Here is a 25,498-nt window from a genome sequence, read left to right on the forward strand (position 1 = left end):
GAAAAGGGCGGAGCTTTACCAGTGAACGTTACAGTCCCTCTAGAAGGCTCTTGACGAAATGTTGCATCATAATATGCTGCTTTTCTAACGACGCGACGGCGCGTGCTGACTTCCATAACACACCTGAGTATTCTTGAACAGTCATGAGAACAGACGCCTCCAACACATGCAGCAATTCCTCCTTGCTGCAGACCTACTCGAAGGAGATACATTTTCCTTTCCTTTACTCTATGATTCTTCGCTATAAAGCATTTACCATGACAAGCGTCCACTAACGTAACGTGGTGAGAGTGAGTACCGTCTTCATGATGGGTCACGGTCCCAGAAGCAGCCAAAGCTATTCCCTGGGACCTGGGGGACCTCCTCCCAGCCTTGCCTCGTGTACGGCCAGGTGAGACCGTCATGTCAACCCTGGATACCGGGTGAACGCTACGCGAGCAATTGCTGGTCTGGCGAGAGTCACCTGGGTGACTCTTACCATCCTTCCGCCCTGTGAGTTGGTGCCGTGTACCCAGGTGAGTTGGTGCCGTGTACCCTGGCCTAGAAACTGTTGTGGTCGTCCTCGACTCCACCACATGCGTGACTGGGACTGCAGCAGCTAGATGTTGTATGAGTCCCTGGATGTTCGAAGTGCCAGGAAGACTCAGCGATCGCCATACCTGCTGCGGATCCCCACCTGTGGAGGCAGACAAACCTGAGGAAGAAGGAACAGTCAGGTAAATGGGGGGAGTTCCTGTTCGCTCAGAGGGGGGAAGAATCCCCCCCCGAGCGGACAAAAGTTCCCGAGTACAACTCCGGGTCGGCATGTCTCCCTCCTTCCTCTGCACTCAATAGCTTGAGTGAAGAGGCGGAGAGAGACATGTCCCCGAAGGAGAGAGAGCCATACGAAGAAGCTTACGAGGGGGAAGGAAAGAAGACGACGTGTCTGTAACCAGCAGTGTTGAGGGAGAGCTTTCCGACGACGCCTTACCTGACTTACGTGGCTTCTTCCTCCTCTCATATCTCCCCTACTGCTCCTCCGACCAGGAGATACGAGTGTCACAAGTTAACTCCTTATTACAGTCACGCCTTCGGCACCTTGCGCAGAGGGCGTGAGGATCCACTTCTTCGCTAGAGCAAAAAACTCCACATTTTCTACCCCCCACTCCAGGACATATTCTCCAGTTGGATGGGGGCTGCAAGGGCTTATCTGACTCGTAGGTTTGCATGTCAAAATCTCAGAATCAGACAAAATAGACAAAATAACCACACAGGCAGAAATATCCACAATTATACAAGGAAAAAGGCAATATGCAAAAACAGCAAAGATCAGTCTCACGACAGAGGCGGGCAGAGAGGTAAACACGTCTGCACCCGACGGCGGTCAAAAGCAAAGAGGAACGTTTACATCCAGTCACCGGGACTCCCGACCATCGGACAAGCAGTTACTGCCTAACTACCTTGTTATAGAATCTTACGACCCAGTTCCAGCTGGTGCTGAAAGTAATTCCTTATATAAAGGACCGATGGTTTGTATAACGTGTAGGAACAACTTTATTTCCAAATTGCCCATTATTGACTAACTTGAGGAATGAAGCTCTGGTGGAACCAGTACTCAGTAAGGACTTTGGTGATCCAGGCCTTAGGATTATGCATCCAGAAGACGGGCAGTAACGCCTTGTTCTTATTCTTGAGTGCCCTAAGATTTGCAGCCAGCCACTTTCCTGCACATCAGGAGGGTCAACCTGTCCTTTTGTGCCTTGAATCCAGAGACTTTAGTTTCATCCTGCATAAGGTACAGTTGGACACAGGTTTACCCGTTACACCTTCTTGAGAGACTTCGAAAAATTACATGGTAACAGTGTTTACTGAGGGGGATGGGGGAGGACTCTTTCTATGTTACCAAGAGTTCCACCAGTATGGTTGGAGAAAGACACACACACAGTGAAAACACACATGGAGTGAAAAAAAAAGAAATCTGAGCAGGTTATATTGCTGCAACTTAGATTACTGTCTCACTTTTAATATAAGTTTGTTTATTAAGATTTCATTTAACTTTCGGCTAAGGCGTTATCTTACCACCTTGTCGATTATTATATATCAGTCATATTCATTACACAATACTTAGAATTTATAAGAATGTTAAAGTTATATTGGTATTGGCAAAAATCACGAACATCATAACAGGATATTTTAACCTTATCACTTATGCCAAGTTTACGGTATCAGTTGCAGTGCATTTCCTACAAATACGATAAAGAGAAGCGCAGCAGCACTTGATTGAATATTACCCAAAAACTCAGTGAAGGTGTTGAAAGTCTCTCTCTCATATTAGCTAACTTAAAGTGATGTCACAAAGTTAGCTAATATGAGAGAGAGACTTTCAACACCTTCGCTGAGTTTTTGGGTAATATTCAATCAAGTGCTGCTGCGCTTCTCTTTATAGCATTTGTAGGAAACGCACTGCAACCGATACTGTAAACTTGGCTTAGGTGATATCCTGTTATGATGTTCATGATTTTTGTCAATACTAATATAACTTTAAAATTTTTATAAATTTTAAGTATTGTGTAATGAATATGACTGATATATAATAATAGACATGGTGGCAAGATAGTGCCTTAGCCGACGTCGTCTAGAAATACCACTGTGCTAAGTATGCTGTACCGATGTCCTCAGCCTGTTCTGTGCTACCAAACCTTAGGTATTTGGAATAATGAATGTGGTTTAAAACTTGTGCCTTAACCTTGGACTAAAGTTTTTCTGGGTTTGGGATGGAAATTCAAGACCTTAAGCCATTTCGTCACCTGTCAATTTTTTGACAGGTGACGAACAGCAGCTACACTATCAAAAAAGATCTCTTGACCTAAGAAATACCTATTTTTGGTAGCTGCTGTGAGTCCAAAAACCCACCACTTTCCCTAATGAAAAAGCATGGGATTTGGTTGAGTATTATCCTGCATAGAATTGAAAGAAAGTAATGAGTAAGATAGGAATCACACTGTGCGTCGTTAACACAGTGATGATCCAGTTATGCAATAGGAATTGAGAACTGAGGTAATCGCTGTAGATAAGAGCCCTCTTATCTTGAGTCCGTTATTCTATCAAGTGTCATTGCACTAATGCTGGCCAATATCGGCTGAAAAAGAATTCTATGATAATAGTTAGTCTATTTTATGTAGCCTGTAATGGACCATGAGAGTATGTAACTCCTTTGAGGACTCGCAGTGGCTACCAAAAATATGTTTTTCCTGTCAAAACCTATTTTTTGGTGATACACCATAATTGTGATTGATATAGTAACATATGACCCTACTTTGGCTGCATTCTCACTTAGAACTTTTATCATTTCAGGCTTGTGGTAGAGTAACTAGACAGTAGGCCGAAGCTTTTCAATAATTCATAGTTGAGAGTTGTTAACTATGACACATTCACATTGTTTGTTGCATCAGCCCACATTTAAAAGTTCTGACCCCTAGTACAACAATTCTGCTCTGCACTCGTATACAATAAACATAGTACAGTAGTACCTTGTATTTCGAACTTAATCTGTTCCAGAAGGCTGTTCGAAGTACGATTTGTTCGAAATATGAAACAAATATCCCCATAAGAAATAAAGGGAATCAGGATAATTCGTTCCAGCCAACCCAAAAAGTCCCCCTTTTCACATTTTTCAATTATTAATGTGTTCAAAAGTTAAATCAAGAGTGTAAAGTAATGAAACAGTATGTTATATGAAGTAAAATTTTAAAAATTTTATTTTTTCTGTGTACGATTTACGAACTGTTTGGTAAAAATGGCACTGGCCGGCTGTGGGATGGAGGGAGGAGAGACGGGAACCCTTTTGAGCAAACCGAATTGGTTGCAGTATGCAAAGGTTGATAACAAAAGAAATTTTATTCACATTAGGTACAAAGACAATTAAAGGAATCGAATGTGTGTGTGTGTGCCCGATTGTGTCTGAGGAGAGAGAGAGAGAGAGAGAGAGAGAGAGGGGGAGAGAGAGAGAATAATCAGCGTGTTTACACTTGGTTCTTAAGTGCACGAAATAGATTAATTATGCCACAATACGTCAATTTACTGTTGGCAAACGGCAGACATTTAAAACAAACATGAGGATTTTACAAACAAATAGCAAGTAATAAGTCAAGAATACAAGAAAAGGAAAGAGAGATAAAATAACTTTTCACAAGGAAGACGCTTAAACAAACAATCAAAGGCATGCAGAAGCTGAAAGCAGCACCAGTTTGTTTATTACAGAGCAGAGTTACTTTTACTACTAAAAAGCAATTATCACTAGATTGGTGTTTTACCATAACAAAAATAAAAGTGATTTGGGCAGATCGAGTGTAAATGAAAGAAATGTGGGAATAATCATCCCAGATCAGCTAGTAAGTCAATGGGAAGCAGAGCAATTCTTCCTCTCTCCTCTCCTCCTCTCTCTCTCTCTCTCTCTCTCTCTCTCTCTCTGCGAGCCAGCGTTTTTTTTTTACCATGTTGCATTTGTTTTCGTGTTTTATCATTATGTTAGATTTATTGTGAAATATTATTTATGTGAATTGGTACTGCTTTTACGTACATATTACAGTAAAGATTTTACTGTCTCTTCTCTCCTCAACAATACCATGACGCACGATAACTTAAGATCATTCATTATTCCTAAAAAATATAAACGCTACTTCCCTCTACCTCAAGTTAGCTGTGTAACACCGCAATGATGAATGATTTTGTTAATCATTTGTGCTAAGTTTTATTGTGAAAAGCTTTGTTCTTTCATTTACTATTTTGTTAATATTGTTCAACTCAAGGTCCAAAGAGTATAGGAGGTCTTGTCTTGTCAGGGCTGACCCAAAATAAGCTTCTGCCAGGTCGAGAGCATGACGTCGACTCAACCTCGCCTTAGGCTACCACAAGGAAGGTCCTTTATTAATCCAATGGACTACAGCAAATACTATACGTGTTTGCGGATGCTCTACATCTAGTGAAGCTTTTTAGAAATTATCTTGACCATGGATTCATATTGCTGGATGGTACAGTTGCCTCATAATGTTCCTTTACCCCATCCCCTTCTGTTTCATGATAATGGTCTGGTAACGCAGCAATGAAGCCTGTTTGTCTTGTAACAACGAATGTGAATGGTCGAGCTATTGGATGCCAATGTTCATATTTTCTAATCACTACTCTAGACAATATGTTAATGATAAACGAATAATAGTTCACATTACCAGTGAACTGAGGCGCTGTTAAACAAATAGAAAAATAGTATAGTAAATGAGCAATAAAAATAGCAATGGTAAAAATCATATTCAGTCCTTATTAACCAAAATCGTCAACCTTTGTTCCATTCAGGTGTGGCTGTGCAGGCGTTTGTTGGGATCCTACTTTTGTTCATGGTAGATCATTATTAGGTGTCAATTTTAGAACGTTATTTGAATGGAAATACGCTTTGGATTTACACAATCCATCTATAAGGTAATGAAATTATAAGCCGCAAATACCAAGACCTACAAATATAATTTCTTAAAGGCAATTATGATAGCCATTGACAGGTTACGGTATGGAAGGCTTTGGGGAAAAATGATAGACCACCAGATGTATAAAGTAACTAATGTATCCAGTGTGTCACTCATATTTGTTTTTTATTCGAGCCACTTCTCACCAGAGTAGCCAAGATGGAAATTTCTCTGGCCGGTATTTAACTCTTGTCATCCGAGTAACAACACACCTTAACCACCCTGATGGTCCTTATATACCAACCCAAGAGTGGATAAAAAGGAATAGTTTGCAGTCGATAAGAGTTTTCATCTCAGCCTTTTGTCTCGTGGGATTCGTGACTGGATTTCCTGTTGCTTCAGTCTAGAATTTGTCGACTATTTATGATCCCGTGGATTTGTCAGTTCAATGAATTCAAGATACATTTTGCTATTTTTGCGTCCTTGTCCATTAGTTTTTTTTTTAATTTTTAATAAAATTTTAATTGAAACTGAATTTGATTAGTTTTTTGTTTGTGAAAATGAGCACCAAACTAATCTTGAAGGGAACACAAAGTTCATTTAGCTACATCCGCTTTAATTGTTATTTATTCTTTTTCATGTTTAACAAGCATTGTTCCTGATTCCAGTAATTGCAGCTTTGTATTATCCTGACCCTTCCCTGATTAGAGCATCAGTGTCGATTTTTGCTTTCCTTATCGTTAGGATCAAATTAAATGAGAGTCCATTTAACCAACGGTTCCCCCACCCCCATTTCTGATTCTCCAGCCACCCACCCCCCCGTCCCTTACTATCCTCTATCCAACCCTCCTTCCATCCTCAGGTAGCCCCGCAACCTCCCAGGTCACTCCTCACGAGATGTGGTGTGGAAAAATCAGTAATCCTTCTGTTTGCCTTTGCTTAAAGGTCACCCTTGATAATTTAATATCTTGTTTCTTGTTCTTGAATTTTTTTGGGGACGGGATTTTGGTTTGGTCATAGCACCTAACTCATCCATTCTCCTAATGATTAGAAAGCAGTAGTAGGTCTAACAGAATTTAGTGTTGCCCTTGACGTGGTAGCCAAAAGGCTTTAATTTTCTGAGTAAATTTGATTTGACTGGCATTTCACCATGCTTAATTTTCCTCTCGAAGCAATGAAATCCGTTACAACCTATTATATATGTTTATAAGATGTGGATAAAGCTTTTTAACAGCTCAGGATATAATTATGAGATGAAAGTGTTTTTGATGCACAAACTTTTTGTTCCTTCTTTTGGTGCTTTTCCTATCAATCAAGAACATCTTAAGCAGGTCAACGCCAACCAAACCTACATATGAGAAGTGAAAGACGTTTTACATACACCCACTGCACCGAAGGTAGTGTAGAACCCACGCGGCTGGATTCTTCTGACCTTAGCCTAGGCCTATATCTGACATCGAAATACTATGACTGACACTGACATAGTCTCTTTGTCTTCAGCCCTCAAAAATTTAGGCCGAGGACACAATTTATATAATGTATGTCATTGGTTTCGATACTAAAAGGCCAGATTCTTCTGACCTTGGCCTAGGCCTACATCTTGAGCAGGACTCTCATCGAATGACTCATTAACTTAGTCTAGGGTTCTATGTCCTTGATGATTTAATCTGAAGCCGCAGTATATTTGATGTGTTTTAATAGAGACTAAACACTGTTCTGCATTGAAGTCTCCAGGTATATAGATAACTACTTACTGAAGAGCAAGCAGCATTGAAGTTTCCAGAAATATGGACAACTACTTAACAACCCTTATTAGACAGGTAAATATATCAATATGCAGCTAATCAAGCTGGGTAAACTTTGAAGTGGGCGAGTTTATGAAACAGTGCATCAATGGAAAGAGGAAGATATACAGGAATATGGATAACTTCTTACTAGGGAGTAGCATTGAAGGCTCCGTGAATATACATAACAACTTACTGGAGGCAGCATTGAAGTCTTCATGAATATAGATAACTACTTACTGGAGAGAGGCATTGAAGTTTTGAGGAATATAGATCACTACTTACTGGAGAGAACCATTGAAGTCTCCAGGAATATGGATAACTCCTTACTGGAGAGAACCATTGAATTCTCGAGGAATATCGATAATTACTTATTAGAGAGCGGCATTGTGGTCTTCATTAACCCTCTTATGCCGCCTGGACGTATTTTACATCGACATTTTTTGTCTCCCGTGTGCCGACTGGACGTATTTTACGTCGACATTTTTTGTCTCCCGTGTGCCGACTGGACGTATTTTACGTCGACTTACAAAAGTTTTTTTTTAAATTCGCGGAAAAATACTTATAGGCCTACCAGCCTAAAACTTTTGAATCAAGCGCCTTGGGGGATGCTGGGAGTTCACGGATCAAGGTGTTGTTTTGTTTACAATCGTTACGCAGGCGCGCAAGCGCGAATTTCTTTCTTGCCGCACTAAAAAGTATCTGTGACACATCTCGGAAATTATTTCGTCACTGACATAATTTTTGTTCCATTGTAAATTAGCCGTTACATGAAGTATTATATATGAAAATGTGAGCATTTTTATTTAGAATACAACAATAAAATACTCATGATTGTAACTTTTATCAGTTTTGAGATATTTTCATATAAATAACGATAATTGCCAAAATGTCAACCTTCGGTCAACTTTGACTCTACCGAAATGGTCGAAAAACGTAATTGTAAGCTAAAACTCTTATATTTTAGTAATATTCAATCATTTACCTTAATTTTGCAACTAATTGGAAGTCTCTAGCACAATATTTCGATTTATGGTGAATTTATGAAAAAACTTTTTCCTTACGTCCGCGCAGAAACTCTTCCTAAAAAAATCGTACATGCGATTGTGGTAATGTTTGCACCATTTTAAAATTAGCCGTTGCATAAAGTTTTATATATGGATGTGCGCAATTTCATGCAATATACAACTAAAAACAACCCATGGTTGTAGCTTTTATCAGTTTTGAAATATTTTCATATAAATAACGATAATTGCCAAAATTTCAACCTTGGGTCAACTTTGACTCTACCGAAATGGTCAAAAAACGCAATTGTAAGCTAAAACGCTTATATTCTAGTAATATTCAAGCATTTACCTTCATTTTGCAACAAATTGGAAGTCTCTAGCACAATATTTCGATTTATGGTGAATTTATGAGAAAAATAACATTTTCTTTACGTCTGCGCGGTAACTCTTCCGAAAAAATCATACGTGCGATTGTGGTAATGTTTGCACCATTTTAAATTAGCCGTTACATAAAGTTTTATATATGAAAATGTGTGCAATTTTATGTAGAATACAACAAAAAATAATTGAAGGTTGTAGCTTTTCTCATTTTTGAAATATTTGCATATAAATCACGATAAATAGAAAAAAAACCATGTTCGGTCAACTTTGACTCAACCGAAATGGTCGAAAAACGCAATTGTAAGCTAAAACTCTTACAGTCTAGTAATATTCAGTCATTTATCTTCATCTTGAAACAAATTCGAAGTCTCTAGCAAAATATTTAGATTTATGGTGAATTTAAAAAAAAATCTTTCCTTCCCTCCGCGCGCGGATTCTCCGCCACAAATCTCCGAAATGCGTACGTACATTCTCGGTAATTTCTCCTGTTCCGTTTTCATATTAGGCATTTCATAGAGTTTTATATATGAAAATGTGCGCAATTTCATGTAGAATAAAACGAAAAATATTTGAAGGTTGTAGCTTTTCTTATTTCTGAAATAATTGCATATAAAAAATATATATTAAAAAAATTTGACATTCGGTCAACTTTAACTCGTCAGATATGGTCGAAAACTGCAATTGTAAGCTAATACTCATACAGTATTGTAATATTCAATCATTTGTCTTCATTTTGAAAGAAATTGGAAGTCTCTAGGACAATATTTAGATTTATGGTGAATTTTTGAAAAAAATATTTGTTTACGTCCGCGCGTTACGAATTCATGCATTATTTTGTGATAATATTTTCTCCGTGTTGCTTTTATCGTTTTACAATGTGTTATATACCAAAATGATCGCAATTTAGTGTACATTACAACGAAAAAAGAGTAACTTGTTACCTTTAATCATTTTGCGCACAGCGCGATTTGAATACAATTATATATGAAATTTCGTTTTTGCGCTATCATATATTGCATTATTTATATATGATAATGATATTTTTTTCATTTCTGATGGTTGCATACTAAACTTCAGCCAATGACAAAAAAAGGAGCCAAAAATGAACTCTTAATCTTGAAAACTAAGCGCGCTGTGATTTTTTGAAAAAAATATTTTTTCCGCTTCCGCACTCACTCTGAAACACCTCCGGCACACGGGAGACAATTTTTTTTTACCGCTTCGGCATAAGAGGGTTAATGATGTAGATAGCTACTTATAGGAGAGAAACATTGAAGTCTCCAGAAATATGGATAACTACTTACTGGAGAGAAGCATTGAAGTCTCCATGAATATGGATAACTACTTACTGGAGAGCCGCATTGAAGTCTCCATGAATGTAGATAGCTACTTACAGGAGAGAAACATTGAAGTCTCCAGGAATATGGATAACTACTTACTGGAGAGAAGCATGGAAGTCTCCAAGGATATGGATAACTATTTACCAGAGGCAGCATTGAAGGCTCCATGAATATGGGTAACTACTTACTGGACAGAAGCATTGAAGTCTCCATGAATGTAGATAACTACTTACTGAGAGAAGCATTGAAGTCTCCAGGGATATGGATAACTACTTACTGGAGACAGCATTGAAACCTTCAGGAACACAGATAACTATTACTGGGAGCATTGATCTCCAGGAATAGGATAACACTTACTGGTAGCATTGAAGTCCAAGGAATATGGATAACTACTGGCATGTAGGAATCACTAGCTTAAGTCAGGGATGTAGATAACTACTTACTGGAGGCAGCATTGAAGTCTCCAGGGATGTAGATAACTACTTACTGGAGGCAGCATTGGAGTCTCTTATGTCCCTGGCGACTTCAATGCTGCCTCCAGTAAGTATTTCTGTAGACTTCAGTAGACTTCAGTAAGTCGTTATCTACATCCCTGGAGACTAATTTTTCTCTCAAGTAAGGTGTTATCCATATTCCTTGAGAATGGGCCACAGTTAAGGCCTGAAAGTACTTAAGTTTAAGTAAAATACTATATTAATACTCACAAGTAAACAATTTATACTCAATAATCTTGTAGGTTTCATTTTTCAATGTAAGGAATTTTACTAGAATGGAAATTTGACAAAAAGAAAAAAATTGCATGTAGCTTTAATCAATCTGTGTTGCTTGAGTCCTGTAACAAAGGCTAATACAAAAGTATGTTTGTGAAAAACACTGAACATGACACTTGTGTATTACTACATAGTTTTTAGGTAGGAGCTATAAATTCATTTATGAAACCGGCTGATTTTAATAAAGAAAACTCATAATTGTATAATTACAAAAAGCTTGGGTGTTTTACGTTGTAGCAATGATTATGACCAAGGACCTACTCCAATGAGGGGAGAAATTTAGCCATTTAAGTTAAATGTAAAGAAATAAAATCAAAACCTGACGAATACTGAAAGCAGAAGCAATTCAATCCAGCTCTTATTTCTATGTATCTACCCATTTAAGGTGCATCTGGTTGCAAGGTCATATTGCTAATGGTATACATATAAATATTCAGTATTAAAAGTGAAATACCTTACACAGCACTTAATTACATTACACAGGGTAATTCCATTGTCAAGTGGGTCTTTAACAACTGAATGAATTCTCGAACTACCACCACAGTTGCCATGAACTCATATGAACCTCACTATTCTACGAATGATCATCGTGGAGTTTACTTTCATAAAAATGAAAATACAATTGATGTTTTCTTCTTGATGATTTGTTAGGTCGCATGTGGAGGGAAATTTTAAATATTGAACGAGATATTTGAAACAGTTAGTTTGACTTCAATCACTTTTTTTCACACCCTCACCAATATTTGTGAGGGTGTGACATTGACACTAAATAGACCGGCAGCCCGGACCATTGAGATACAACGAACGAGATACCGACTGTAACCACTACTGGTATTTAGGAGTAGACTTGTAAACTGTGAAACTGACCGTCTGCCGAAAATATATGGGTGGCTTACTTAACAAGCACCACTAATTGCTTGTTAGATTTTGGGTCTAGATCCAATATATGAGATACCAGATGAAACTAATATATAATATATCTGCAGACTCTACTGATTACAGAATGACCAGTGACAGACATTTTGGAGGGTGGGTTCCCACTGACAGACGCACTGAAAAGGGGGTTTTAATTGGATCTAGATCCAACTTAGGAGATACCGAGTAAAATTTACACTACAAAAGCACTGCACATCCCAGAATGCTGGGATGGTAATAACAGACATTTTAGTGGGTGGTTTCCCCCGACAGACACACCCTAACAGGTGGGTAGGGGGAAGGGCAAGCCCTGATGATTAATGTCTAGACTATTATAGTAGGCTACTATTGACCTGTTTTATACATTATCGTGATATATTTAATAAATATTTTTATCCTTTCTATATCCTTTGTATTTATTTAACACAAAAATAATTTATTTGTTTCATATAAAAAATAACAGTCATCTGTAGGCCCATAATAATTCGGTCATATTATTATTTTGTCAAGCAAGCAACTGAGTTCAATTACAGTACTCGCTTTAGCTTTGTTTACGAGATGAAAATTAATGTAGCAGTGGCTGGAAGACTGGCACTGTAAAGTAGCATGTAAGTTCATATCATTATTAGAGCTATCGCTGTAAAATGTCTATGTACATAACATTTGTTAAATAGAGTAATACGCACCCATTAAATAGATAGTAATACATATGTAATATATACGCTATAGTCAGGGTACAGATCATAATAATTGCGCTATAGCCTTCTCGGTTTGTTTTATCGAAGCAGGACTACCTACCTTCTTTTGGTTTCAACTGACTTTCATACTAATGAAATCACGGATACATTTTTGTATGCTCAGTTTTAAGAATGAATATTGTTGTTACTATAGTCGATTTTTTTTTTCGGGTGGTGTAAAATTCGTCAGATATAATACACCTGACTGAGGAAGGACACAGAGGATCTCTGATTTTTAAACAATCTCTCCACACACCTAGTTATTTCGAACATTTCCATTCTCTCAAGAAGATTATGAATAAATATAAGACCAAAGAAATAATCACCTAGCATTAATCTAAAGAAAACAAGAGAAATGAAAAATTGGTGCGATTGTGAATTTTTTCTATCGTTAATGTTTAATGAGGGTAAGTGTATTAAACCGAAGTTGTTTAGGGTTAAGTGAGTAAGCGTTAAGTAAATGTTTATGAGTAAGTGTTTGATGAATGTTTAGGGTTTAGTGAATGTTTACTGAGTCTTTAGGGTTTAGTGAATGTTTTGTGAATGCTAGTGAATGTTTATTATGTAAGTATTCAGTGAATGTTTTGTCTTTAGGGTTTTAGTGAATGTTTTGCGAATGTGAAGTTAGCGTTTAGTGAATGTCTTGTGAATGTTAGTGTTTAGCAAGTGTTTAGTGTGTAAGTGTTTATTAAGTTTTTAATGAGTGGATGTTCATTCACTGTTTAGTATTTAATAAGTATTTAGGGTTTGGTAAGCATTTAGTTTTTAATGGGTGCTTAGGGTTTAGTGAGTGTTAGTGTTTAATTAATGTGTAGGATTAAGTGAATGTTTAGTGAATTTTTATCGAGTGTTTGGGGTCTAATGAGTATTTAGTGAATTTAGTGTTTTAAGTGCTTAGTGAGCATTTAGTGTATAGTGAGTGCCTAGTGAGTGTTGGGTATTCAGTGGTTTGTGTTATTGAGTGTGAGTGTATGTTAAGTGAGTGTGTGTGTGAGTGTATGTTAAGTGTGTGTGTGTGTGTGTGTGTATAGTGAATGTATGCAAGTTTGAGTGCTTACTGAGTAAGTTCATTGTGAGTGTTAATGTTTAGTGATTCTATTACATTACTGTTTAGTTAGAGCTTCGCTACTGTATGCAAAGAAAGTCCTGTATTTACACAGGAAGCATTTATGCCTGACACTGCTTAGATCCAAGAGCAGATGCTTAAGGCCTTGACCACAATGGTTGGTGTGCTTAGGCCTGTTTTCGTAAGGTAATTTTTCTCTGTGAAATTGGGTCGAATAATAATATAAATAATAGCAATAATAATAAAGATGAAAAAAGTAATTGTAATAAAATATAGTACTAAGAGCTGGACTGAGACCTTTCAATATGGCCTTCCGAAGTCACTCTCGGTAAGGAGATCGCTACTTCAGTGATTGACGCCCTATGCCTTGCATACAGCTGACATATTTTCACATTCGGTTGTCCGATTTTTATAACTGTGTTGGAGACTTATAAATCATATTAGCAATGGTAAATACATTGAACAGACGTGAGGATATAATATGATGTTAGTGCCTGTCTACTGGATATAATGAGCAAATAAAGTAAAAATATTACTAGGGAGAAAATTAGCCGAATAATGGCCGTCAAAGTCAGCATCGATAGAATGTATTGAAACACATTACATAGGCTGCCTTTGGTGCGTGCCGGCGGGAAGTTAAGAGACAAACACATTCAGCTGGCTTTAAACATCAAACTGCGTACGAGTTTAAATTTTCTTCCCTGAATATAAATGGTACCTGATTCTTGGTGATAGCGTACAGATCAATTTGAGTGAGGCAGCTGAAAATAAGTGGACTACTACATAATTGACATTATATTATAGGCCAACTTAATTTGGGAGTCAGGAGCTCCAACTTCGGGATGGGGAATAGAATGGGTGAAAATGTTTTAATGTTTATAGTTAGTCTATCCTGAACAATTCATTCACATTTCCGTTTCCAGTAATTATTTGTGTTGTGATACATCATCTCCTTGTGAATATCAATCGAACTCCCATATCCGATAAAAATTTCATTTCATCCACACGAACCAACAGCAACTAAAGAACAATTCAATTATGGTAAGACACATTGGTCTACGAACCTCGACATGGCTGCAGTGCCCAAACTATAGGCAAGAAAAGAAAATGACCAAAGACGCTAGTAAAACGAGAATACTTGTCTTGTGGAAATGAGAGTGGCACCATATGACTGGTTTAATTATTAAAAAATGGCTCAGCACACATACTTGTAGCTGTTGTCACTTGTGACCCCTCCCCACATTCAGATAAAATAATACTTGTGTGAAGTAATAACTCCACAATATTATATATATAAAATATTTATATATAGTATATATATATATATATATATATATATATATATATATATATATATATATAATTATATATAATATATTATATATATATATATATTATGTATATATATGTTATATATGTGTATATATATATATATATATATAAGATTATATATATATATATTATATATATATATCTATCTATCAATAGCTATCTATCTATCTATATATCTATATATAGAAATAGATATATATTATTAATATAGATATAATATATATATCTATATATATATATGTGTTATTGTGCTTTATTATATTATATAATATAGCTATATATATATTATATATATATAATATATATATATATTGTAATAAATATATATATATTATATATATATATATATATATTATGTGTGTGTTACGAGATAAGAATCTTGTATTTTATTTGGTATGCGTGAAACCAAAGCGGTAGGCAAACTGATACACACAATCTCTCTCTCTCTCTCTCTCTCTCTCTCGACTCGTAACCTCTCTCCATTCTATCACGTCATCAAATGAGAGTCATGCATTATAAAAATACAATATTTATTTAACAATGGGAAGATAATAACTCAAGTCTCACAGACTAATTAACTTAGTTAAACCCCCAATATGTAAATGTCTTAATCAGTAACTAGTCACACCAATCTCTTCCATATGGGACTCTGTCCCCCTAGGACTCTCGGTTCCCTTGCCAGAACACTTAGTTCCCTTGCTAGAATCGTCTGTTACAAAGACAGGAGAACACACAATTAAGTATACGCACTTGTAAAGACAAAGTCGATAGACTAAATGAAATATGACATCTATACAACGTAATAAACAAGCCATCCCTTTGGCTAAAGCAATATAACACTTACTCATCTCCAGCCCAGAAATCACACACAGATAATCAAAAACTTTCGCAGAGCTATTCCCAGCATTCTGCCTTTCTCGCACAGACGTCTCTGAAAGTCTCCCCCCATAAACTTGGCTAAGGATGCCATTAAGAATAGAAGAGGAGCACACGTACATATGAATGCACACTTCGTCAACGCCCCATGTAACTGGTCGCAGCCAGTTTTTCAAAGACACTTGAACGAGATCCCATGATCTCACACATAGCTACAGAACGAACGTTGACCCGCTTAACTATGCATTTTCATATCACGCCATCCCAGAAATGAATTATCAGCTTTCTCAGGTTGTTGCTTCGGACTGTTCTCCGCAAAGTCACAGCACATCACGTTGGCATATTAAATATATTATTAATTATAAACCCCTTTTATCTCACACACACCACAAACACACCACACTACACACACACACACACACATATATATATATATATATATATATATATGTCTATATATATATGTCTATATGTCTATATATATATATATATATATATATATATATATATATATATATTATATATATATATATATATATAGATATATATATAGATATATATATATATATATATATATATATATATATATATATTATATATATATATATATATATATATATATTATATATATATATAGACATATATATAGCACATATATATATATATATATATATATATATATATATATATATATATATATATATATATATGTTTGTGTGTGTGAAACTATAGAAAGTAGACCAGGCCTAGTAAGTCTCATACATAGTTTTTTTTATATAGATGGGATGGAATTAATGAAGTGAAATATTCCATACTTCAATAGGAATTTTAAAAAAATAACTCTGGCAGTAATTCTTATCCTGAAACATCACAATATTTCTTGATTTTTTTTTTGCCTTTTACATTTTATCAGGCTCACGATTTTCAGATAATTACTATATTTATAATGTTAATATTGCCTACGATAGATTTTGAATCCTTTCAAGGTGTCCCATCTCTCCCTTCTAATCGTGGGTTATGTTTGTGAAGGGGTAACCACCCACTAAAACGTCTGTCATTACCACAGTACTCTAGGATGTGCAATGTTATTGTAGTACAAATTTTACTTGGTATCTCCGATGTTGGATGCAGATCCCGTCTCCCCCTCCCCATCCCCACTCGTTGGGGGGTGTCTGACAGGGGGAAACCACCCACTAAAATGTCTAGTATTACCATCACAGCATTCTAGGATATGAAGTGCTATTGTAGTACAAATTTTACTTGGTATATCCAATGTTGGAATGCAGTTCCTGTCTCCCCTCCCCCCATTCGTTGTGGGGTGTCTGTTAGGGGGTAACTACCCACTAAAAGGTCTGTCATTGCCACTGCAGTACGCTAGGATGTGCAGTACTATTGTAGTATAAATTTTACTTGGTATCTCCATGTTGGATGCAGATCCTGTCTCCCCCTCCCCACTCATTGTGGGGCGGTCTGTCAGGGGGTAACCAACCACCAAAATGTCTGTCATTACCACCACAGTATTCTAGGGTGAGCAGTGCTATTGTAGTGTAAATTTTACTCGGTATCTCCTAAGTTGGATCTAGATCCAATTAAACCCCCCTTTTCAGTGTGTCTGTCAGGGGGAACCCACCCTCCAAAATGTCTGTCACTGGTCATTCTGTAATCAGTAGAGTCTGCAGATATATTATATATTAGTTTCATCTGGTATCTCATATATTGGATTTAGACCCAAAATCTAACAAGCAATTAGTGGTGCTTGTTAAGTAAGCCACCCATATATTTTCGGCAGACGGTCAGTTTCACAGTTTACAAGTCTACTCCTAAATACCAGTAGGGGTTACAGTCGGTATCTCGATCGTTGTATTTCAATGGTCCGGGCTGCCGGTCTAAAATAATGATCTACCATGAACAAAAGTGTGATCCCAGCAAATGCCTGCAGCAGCCACACCTGAATGGAACAAAGGTTGACGATTATGGTTAGTAAGCACTGAATATGATTTTCACCATTGCTATTTTTATTATTCTGTTATTCTACAATTTTCTATATATTTAACAACTTAATTCACTGGTAATGTAAACTATTATTCTTATATCATTAACACATTGTCTACAGTAGTGATTAGAAAATATGAGCATTGGCTTCCAATATCTCGACCATTCACATCCGTCGTTACAAGACAAACAGGCTTCAATGCTGTGTTACCAGACCATTTTCATGAATTATAAGGGGATGGGGTAAAGGAACACTTTAAGGCAACTGTTTGTAATACGTCCGCTCACAATGGTCCAGTTAGAGCTAATAAAGAGAAATGAAGGGATCTTCGGACAGCTTATAAACTTTCTGAAAAACATATCAATGTTATTATAGGTACGGAACGAATGAAAGTTAAACTTGCCGTGCAACTGCTGTCCAAAAGTACTTATAAATCTTTTGATCACTTCGACAACCAAGGATATTTGAAGAGAAGGGCTGGAAAATTACAAACCTATTTCATTTGGCTTGTAGATAGATAGTTTGATCCATTTTATTCTCGACTACCAACAGATAGAAAATCATCAAGAAATGCAAGACAAAACTTTCAAGACATGAATAGAACCGTTAAAGAAATGAAAGTGATGAAAAGTACAATGCTCTATCCTTTGTCTAACTTGCTGAAAATGGCAAAATAAAAACTTGGCTTGACGTATACTCTAAATTACAGAATAATCAGGCTGGGTTGGGGCACTTTTTTGGTTGCAAAAGTCAAATGGAAGCGTACGATCAGCAACCATCACCAGTTACATTTAAACATTGTCTCAGAGCTCACCTTTTAGGAAAAGACAGCACACTTGTAAGCTCAAAGAGCAACGTTTAAAACTGCAACAGTGAAAATGTAACATCCGCCTCATTTTCCCACGTTTCTGACAAGCAAGACGCATCTTTCGAAGACGAAGGAAATTCCCTTCAGAAAGAACCCAGTATATCAGCAATTTTATTTTGCTTACCAGTATTTAATAAGGATGATCAAAGTAATGACTTCAAAGACAAGGAAGTTGAAGAACAAAATAAGATGTTTGATTCTCACCATGGGAGGAAAATGTTTTAACAGCCTTAAAAGGAGCGATAATTAAATTAGCGGATATAATTAGCTGTCACGTCCAAATAACTTCAGAAGTCGAAATATTTTGTTCCATGCCATACAGTTTTTAGAATTTGAAATTTGAACAGAAAAGCTGTGCATAGATTGAAAAAGTTAGCGACATAGCTATACAGGCGGTCCCCGGGTTACAACGGCTCCGGCTTACGACGTTCCGAGGTTACGACGCTTGTTCTGAGGTTACAACGCTGACGCTTCCGACGCTCCGAGTTAACGACGCTTTTAAAAAACGCATACTATGATAAGAATCCTTTATAGTTTAGCACAGTATATTAATAAAAATAAGTTTTTGGTTAGATTACAACAAAAATTTTGAGTTATGATGATTTTCGACACTTTTTTTATCGTATTTTTTAAATTTTTTTAGTGACGCCTCATATGCGGATCTAGTTTCCGAGCGATGAATACACTAGCTTGGGATGCGCAGTTTATCAACAGTCCAAAAGCGCAAATAATGAAAAAATCATTGCTTGTTTCCAGTATACATAATTAACAAAACTAAGTTTCTGGTTAGATTACAACGCAAATTCCAAGGTTACGACGGTTTGTTATGCTTTTTAATGATACCTCATACGCAGAACTAGTTTCTGAGCGGAGGGTGCATAAATTAATTTACGCTATTAAACTGTATGGTAACCATAGTCAAGGATAAGGAACACATTCTCAAATACTATATCATATCTTAATACAAAACAGCAAAATATCATTGAAACATTATTTCACTTAAGAATCCATTTATACTCTACTTAGACTTGGATATAAACAAAAACCATAGTCTCTCTCTCTCTCTCTCTCTCTCGTTTGTATTTTTCCGATGAAATAATCCCTAATTAGTGTATTTTGATGTTTATTTTCATGACTAAATACATTTTTAGAATAATAACAAAAATGATTTACCAATTTTCAAATATTAATTTGATTAATACTGTATTAGTAAGTTAATAAGTTGAAATGATATCACAATAAAAATAATAATTCTCTCTCTCTCTCTCTCTCTCTCTACTACAAAGATGTATGTTTTTTTGTATGATAAATAAAAGATTTACTATTTTCAAATATTGAATATTAATTTATACAGCAATAATATCAATTCATTAAAGAAAATACCATAGTGAATTAGTAGATTTTAGCTTATATATTTAAAAAATTATAGAAGAATGAAGGAAATCCCAGTCTTCTTTCAGTAACTCTTCTCGAACTCCAGGTACTAAAACTGTCAGATATATCAAGTTCTGTGAGCCAGAGGGGGAAGAGCTGCTGTGTTGCAATCAAGTCTCAAGAAATTCCCCCCCCCCCCCCCTCTCTCTCTCTCTCTCATTTACCTGAGACTCGAGATTTTTTATGTACTTGTACTATTTATTTTTAATACTTTCAAATAATAATAATAATAACAATAATAATAATAATAATGATAATAATAATAATAATAATAACTATAATTACAAAATTTCATAGAACCCAACAAGCTTCTGGCTTCCTCAATCTGGGTTGCAGATCTCTTCCCAGCTTCGGCAGTAAACGAGGTTCAGAACGAGGCATCACGTCTTAATCAAAGCATTAGGTTGCGTTGGGGCATTCCTTTCAAAAGGAAATTAGAGTCTTCTTCCTCCAGTTTTAGGGCTAGGAAGAGGCAAAGGAGGTTCCAACCTTTCCAAGTTCCGCAACAGCATCCTGTGCTACAAGCTGTACCAATTCAGCAAGTATCCCAGCCTTCAACTTCTAAGGCTCAGCCTCAGCAACAGCATCAATTTGTCTTCCTTTCGCCGTCGACTAACCAACAGGTTCCCCCACAGTATTCAGTGTCGCCCGCTTTTAACCCGGTCTATGAGAGTCGGGCATTTCACCCCTTTACCAGGGTTGCTAGGGTTGGCAGGGCTAGAGGATCCTTTCGTCAGAGTGGAGGAGCCAGAGCCCAAGGGCGAGCTAGAGGTGCGAGGTCAGGAAGAGGATCCCGACCCTCATCATGTCAATGAAGTTTCTCAGGTAGGAGGCAGGCTGTACCTCTTTCGACATTGTTGGGGGTTCAGCAGTTGGGCGAAAAGCATAGTATCCAGGGGCCTAGGCTGGAGTTGGATCAAGGGTCCTCCTCCACCCATCACCTTCTATCAGGAACCAACGCAAAAGTTGATGGATTACTCCAGGGACCTTCTCCAGAAGGGAGCAGTCTCCAGGACAAAGAACTTGAAATTTCAGGGTCGTCTATTCAGTGTCCCAAAGAAGGGGACCGACAAAAGGAGGGTGATCTTAGACTTGTCCCGTTTAAACTTGTACATTTGTTGCGACAAGTTCAAAATGCTGACCATCTCTCAGGTGCAGACCTTACTTCCCCGTGGGGCCGTCACCACCTCTATAGATCTTACAGACGCCATATTATCAATGTCCCGATAGCTCGCACTTCCGACCATTCCTGGGCTTCAAACTAGGAAAAGAAGCCTACCTCTCCTTCAAGTGATGCCCTTCGGGCTGAATATAGCCCCAAGGGTCTTCACGAAACTGGCGGAGGCAGTGGTGCAGGAGCTAAGGTCTCAGGGTATATTGGTGGTGGCGTACCTAGACGACTGGCTAATCTGGGAGATGGACAAAGACAAGTGTATGAAAGCCACGGACAAGGTCATGTCTTTCCTGGAATATATAGGGTTCAAGATCAACAGGGCCAAGTCCCGGTTGACTCCAGAGTCCAAGTTCCAGTGGCTAGGTATCCATTGGGACTTGGATTCACACACTCTTTCCATTCCAGCAGGGAAGGGGAAGGAGACTGCCAAGGCAACAAGACAATTCTTAAAATGCAAAAAGACTTCAAGAAGGAATCAGTAGAGGATCCTAGGCTCGCTCCAGTTTGCCTCAGTCACAGACGTTCTGTTGAAAGCCAAGCTCAAGGACATCAATCGAGTTTGGCGTTCAAAGGCCAATGCCAAGTGTCGGGACAAGTTTGCCCAGATACCTCTGATTCTTAGGAAACGTCTGCGCCCATGGGCAAAGGCCGCAAACCTAGCCAAAGAGTTACCGTTGCAGTTCCCTCCCCCGTCCCTAGTGGTGCATACGGACGCATCACGGACAGGTTGGGGAGGTTATTCACAGCACGAGAAGGTTCAGGGAACTTGGTCACCTCAGTTCCAAAAGCTTCACATCAACATCCTGGAAGCTATGGCAGTGTTTCTGACCTTAAAAAAGCTCCGTCCTCCGAAGAAGACTCATATCAGGTTGGTTCTCGACAGTGCATTAGTGGTACACTGTATAAACAGAGGTGGTTTAAAGTCAAGTCATGTGAACCACGTGATGATAGCAATTTTTTCTCTAGCAGCCAAGAACACCTGGCATCTATCGGCTACCCATCTGGCAGGAGTCCACAATGTAGTGGCAGACGCACTGTCTCGATCAGTCCCAGTCCCCCTGGAGTCAGAATGGTCACTGGACCAGGAATCCTTCAAGAGGGTTTGCAGGAGAGTACCGGGTCTGGAAGTAGATCTGTTTGCTACAGAGGCAAACCACAAGCTGCCTTGTTACGTAGCCCCAAATCTGGACCCTCTGGCATACGCTATGGATGCCCTGAGTATAGATTGGAACCAGTGGAGGAAGGTTTATTTATTCCCTCCAGTGAACCTTCTGAAGGTGCTGCACAAGTTGAGATCCTTCGAAGGTCAGGTGGCTCTCATAGCTCCTCACTGGCCCAAGAGCAATTGGTTTCCCCTTCTCCTGGAACTAGGTCTTCGTCCTCACCCTCTCCCGGACTTGAGGCTGTAGCAACAAGTTCAAACGAGGACTGTGTTCAATTCCTCAGGTCTTCACAAAACCCTAACTTTATGGATTTCATGAAGTTTGCAGGTAGGAGAGTAGGGGACATTGATCCACAGAACATTTTGTTCTTGGAGTCAGACAAAAGGGAATCTACACTTCGCCAGTATGATTCAGCAGTTAAGAAATTGTCTACATTTCTCAGGGAATCAAATATCAAAGTAATGACAATGAACGTGGCCATAACCTTCGTCAGGACTTTATTCGAACAAGGCTTGGCAGCTGCCACAATAACAACCACTAAGTCAGCTCTGAAAAAGATTTTTCTTCTCTGGTTTGGTATAAATCTAACTGAGTCTTATTTCACCTCAATCCCAAGGGCATGTGCATGCCTACGGCCCATTCACAGGCCTTCGTCAGTGTCATGGTTTCTTAACGATGTTCTCAGGTTAGCCTCGGAAACAGACAACTTCAAATGTGATTACCAAACCCTTTTGCGTAAGACACTGTTTTTATTGAGTCTGGCTTCAGGTGCCAGGATATCGCAGCTGTCATCTTTATCTAGAGACCAAGGCATATAGAGTTCCTTTCCTCGGGTGACGTGTTGCTTTCGCCAAATAAAGAATTTCTGGCCAAGAATGAAGACCCTTTGGTAAGGTGGTCCCCATGGAAGATTGTTCCGCTTCCGCAGGATCCATCTTAATGTCCTGTTAAAACTCTTAAGGACTATTTATCTAGAACATCTACCTATTCCGAAGGCCCCCTTTTCATTAGAAACGGTGGTGGTACCATATCTCTAAAGGGCATTAGGCAGCAGATTTTTTTTTTTAACAAGAAAGCCAGCCCAGGGTCATTTCCCAAGGTGCATGACATTCGGGCTATAGCAACTTCTGTAAATTTCTTCAAATATATGAACTTTGATGATCTGAAGAAGTATACTGGTTGGAAGTCGCCCTCGGTTTTCAAAAAGCATTACCTTAAGTCTTTGGAGGATCTTAAATATCATGCAATAGCTTTAGTTAGACCAGTGTCTCCTGCTACAACATCAATATAGTATTGTCCTTGTGTCATATGAATCTTTTCCATTATGCCAGCCTCATTAACATTCTACCTACCTCAGCAAATGTCTTTGTTATTAGAATTGGTGTATAGTGTTACGTTTATACAAATTATTGGTAATTATTTTATTATGTGCGTGTTTTGTTGCCACATGTTATTGCTATATGGTGTATTTTGTAAATAATAAATTGTATTTTCCCAATTCTAGACTATTTTTATTTCTTTAACCCTTCTGAGTTCAAATTAATATTGTATTTAATTTCAGAGGGATGTAGCTTAGTGTTTCTTTGGTACAATTTCACGGAGCGACACGGCTGAGCCCAGATAAAGGATTTTGACGTAGGAAAAATCTATTTCTGGGCGATTGGTTCGTGTCGCCCAGTGAAATAATCCTTTAATTCATTATTCTTAGGGTAAATGATCTAACAAATACCAGAGAATAAACAAAATAAAGAAAAGGTCAGTATAACTGACTCGCTCACCCACAAGGAGGGCGTCGGTATGAACACTAGGGCGAGTGAGACCACTACCACGAACTTCTTGTCAATTAGAAATTTCCTACAGCAAAATCCCACAGGAAGAGAGCCGACCCACAGAACGGGGCAGCAACTACTACTACTACAACCCACGCTTAGGTGACTGCCGTGCCTCTGGTGGTCATCCTGAAGTTAGCAATCAATCTTGAGCGAAGGGTTGGGAAGAGGTGGGATTTCGCTGGGCGACACGAACCAATCGCCCAGAAATAGATTTTTCCTATGTCAAAATCCTTTTTCTGGGCTCATTTCGTGTTGCTGCGCGAAATTGTACCAGAGAATTAGCACAAGATTGAAATAAAGAAGGTCTCAATAAAACTTAAAAATTCAACTATATACTATAATTGTAAGAAAATATATATACAATTGTTCGTACAATCTGGATACAGAACAATACTTAAGAGTAACTTATAGTTAATATATATATACAAAGGCTTACATCAGTTATATGTTGAATTGAAACAAACATATGTGTTACAATCATAGTTCAAAACACATTAAATAATTATTAATAAACATTAGCAATAATTGTAATAAAGGATGTGTATGAACAAACTTAAGCTAAAGACACACCAAATAAGTTTCACAAATATTAATAAACAATACCATAACCATTGTTAATGGGGATGTGGCACCCTAGCATAAAAATAAGGGGACCACATCACAAAGATCAGTATGTACAATCAATTGTGGGTGACCCTAGCAAAAAAATAAGGGACACCCACTAAACCATCACAAGAGCAGCTAAGACTCAAGGACAAACGTGGATGAACATGGTAGGCTAGACAAACTGTTGGCTGAGATAGGTAGAAAGGAGATCTGATCTTCAACTAAACTACTGTGCAGAGTCAGGGGAAACTATGTTACCCGCTGCAACTGCTGAAAATTTTAGAGATTCCAAAGACTTTAAGTAGTGACGCTTAAATACTGTCGGCGATTTCCATCCAGTATACTTTTTCAAATCATCAAAATTCATGTGTTGAAAGTAATTGATTGAGGTGGCTACTGCCCTGACATCGTGAACCTTGGGGAAGGATTCAGGGTTAGCTTGCTTAATAAAGTATAGGATCTGTTGCCTGATACCTTTAATTGATAAAGTACCACCTTTTTCTCTTCTAAAGAGAGGACCCGAAGAGGATGAGGATGTCCTGGACAGAAAGGCTCGTAAGGTCGTTATTGGACAAAGAGAAAGATCTTGAGGAAGGGGTATAACCTTCCAAGGTTCCCACCTCAACAAAGGATCCTCATTCTTTGCTAAAAAGCTGCGATCTGGAGAAAGCAGAACTTCTCCTGAAAGAAGAAATTCTACGTGATTCGCATCTCTGGATAACGCCGACAGTTCTGAAATTCTAGCTCCTGAAGCCAAGCTTAATAAAAATAGTGTTTTTCTTAAGAGC

Source organism: Macrobrachium nipponense, chromosome 42, assembly GCF_015104395.2.
Source record: "Macrobrachium nipponense isolate FS-2020 chromosome 42, ASM1510439v2, whole genome shotgun sequence".
In the NCBI taxonomy this organism is placed as follows: Eukaryota; Metazoa; Arthropoda; class Malacostraca; order Decapoda; family Palaemonidae; genus Macrobrachium; species Macrobrachium nipponense.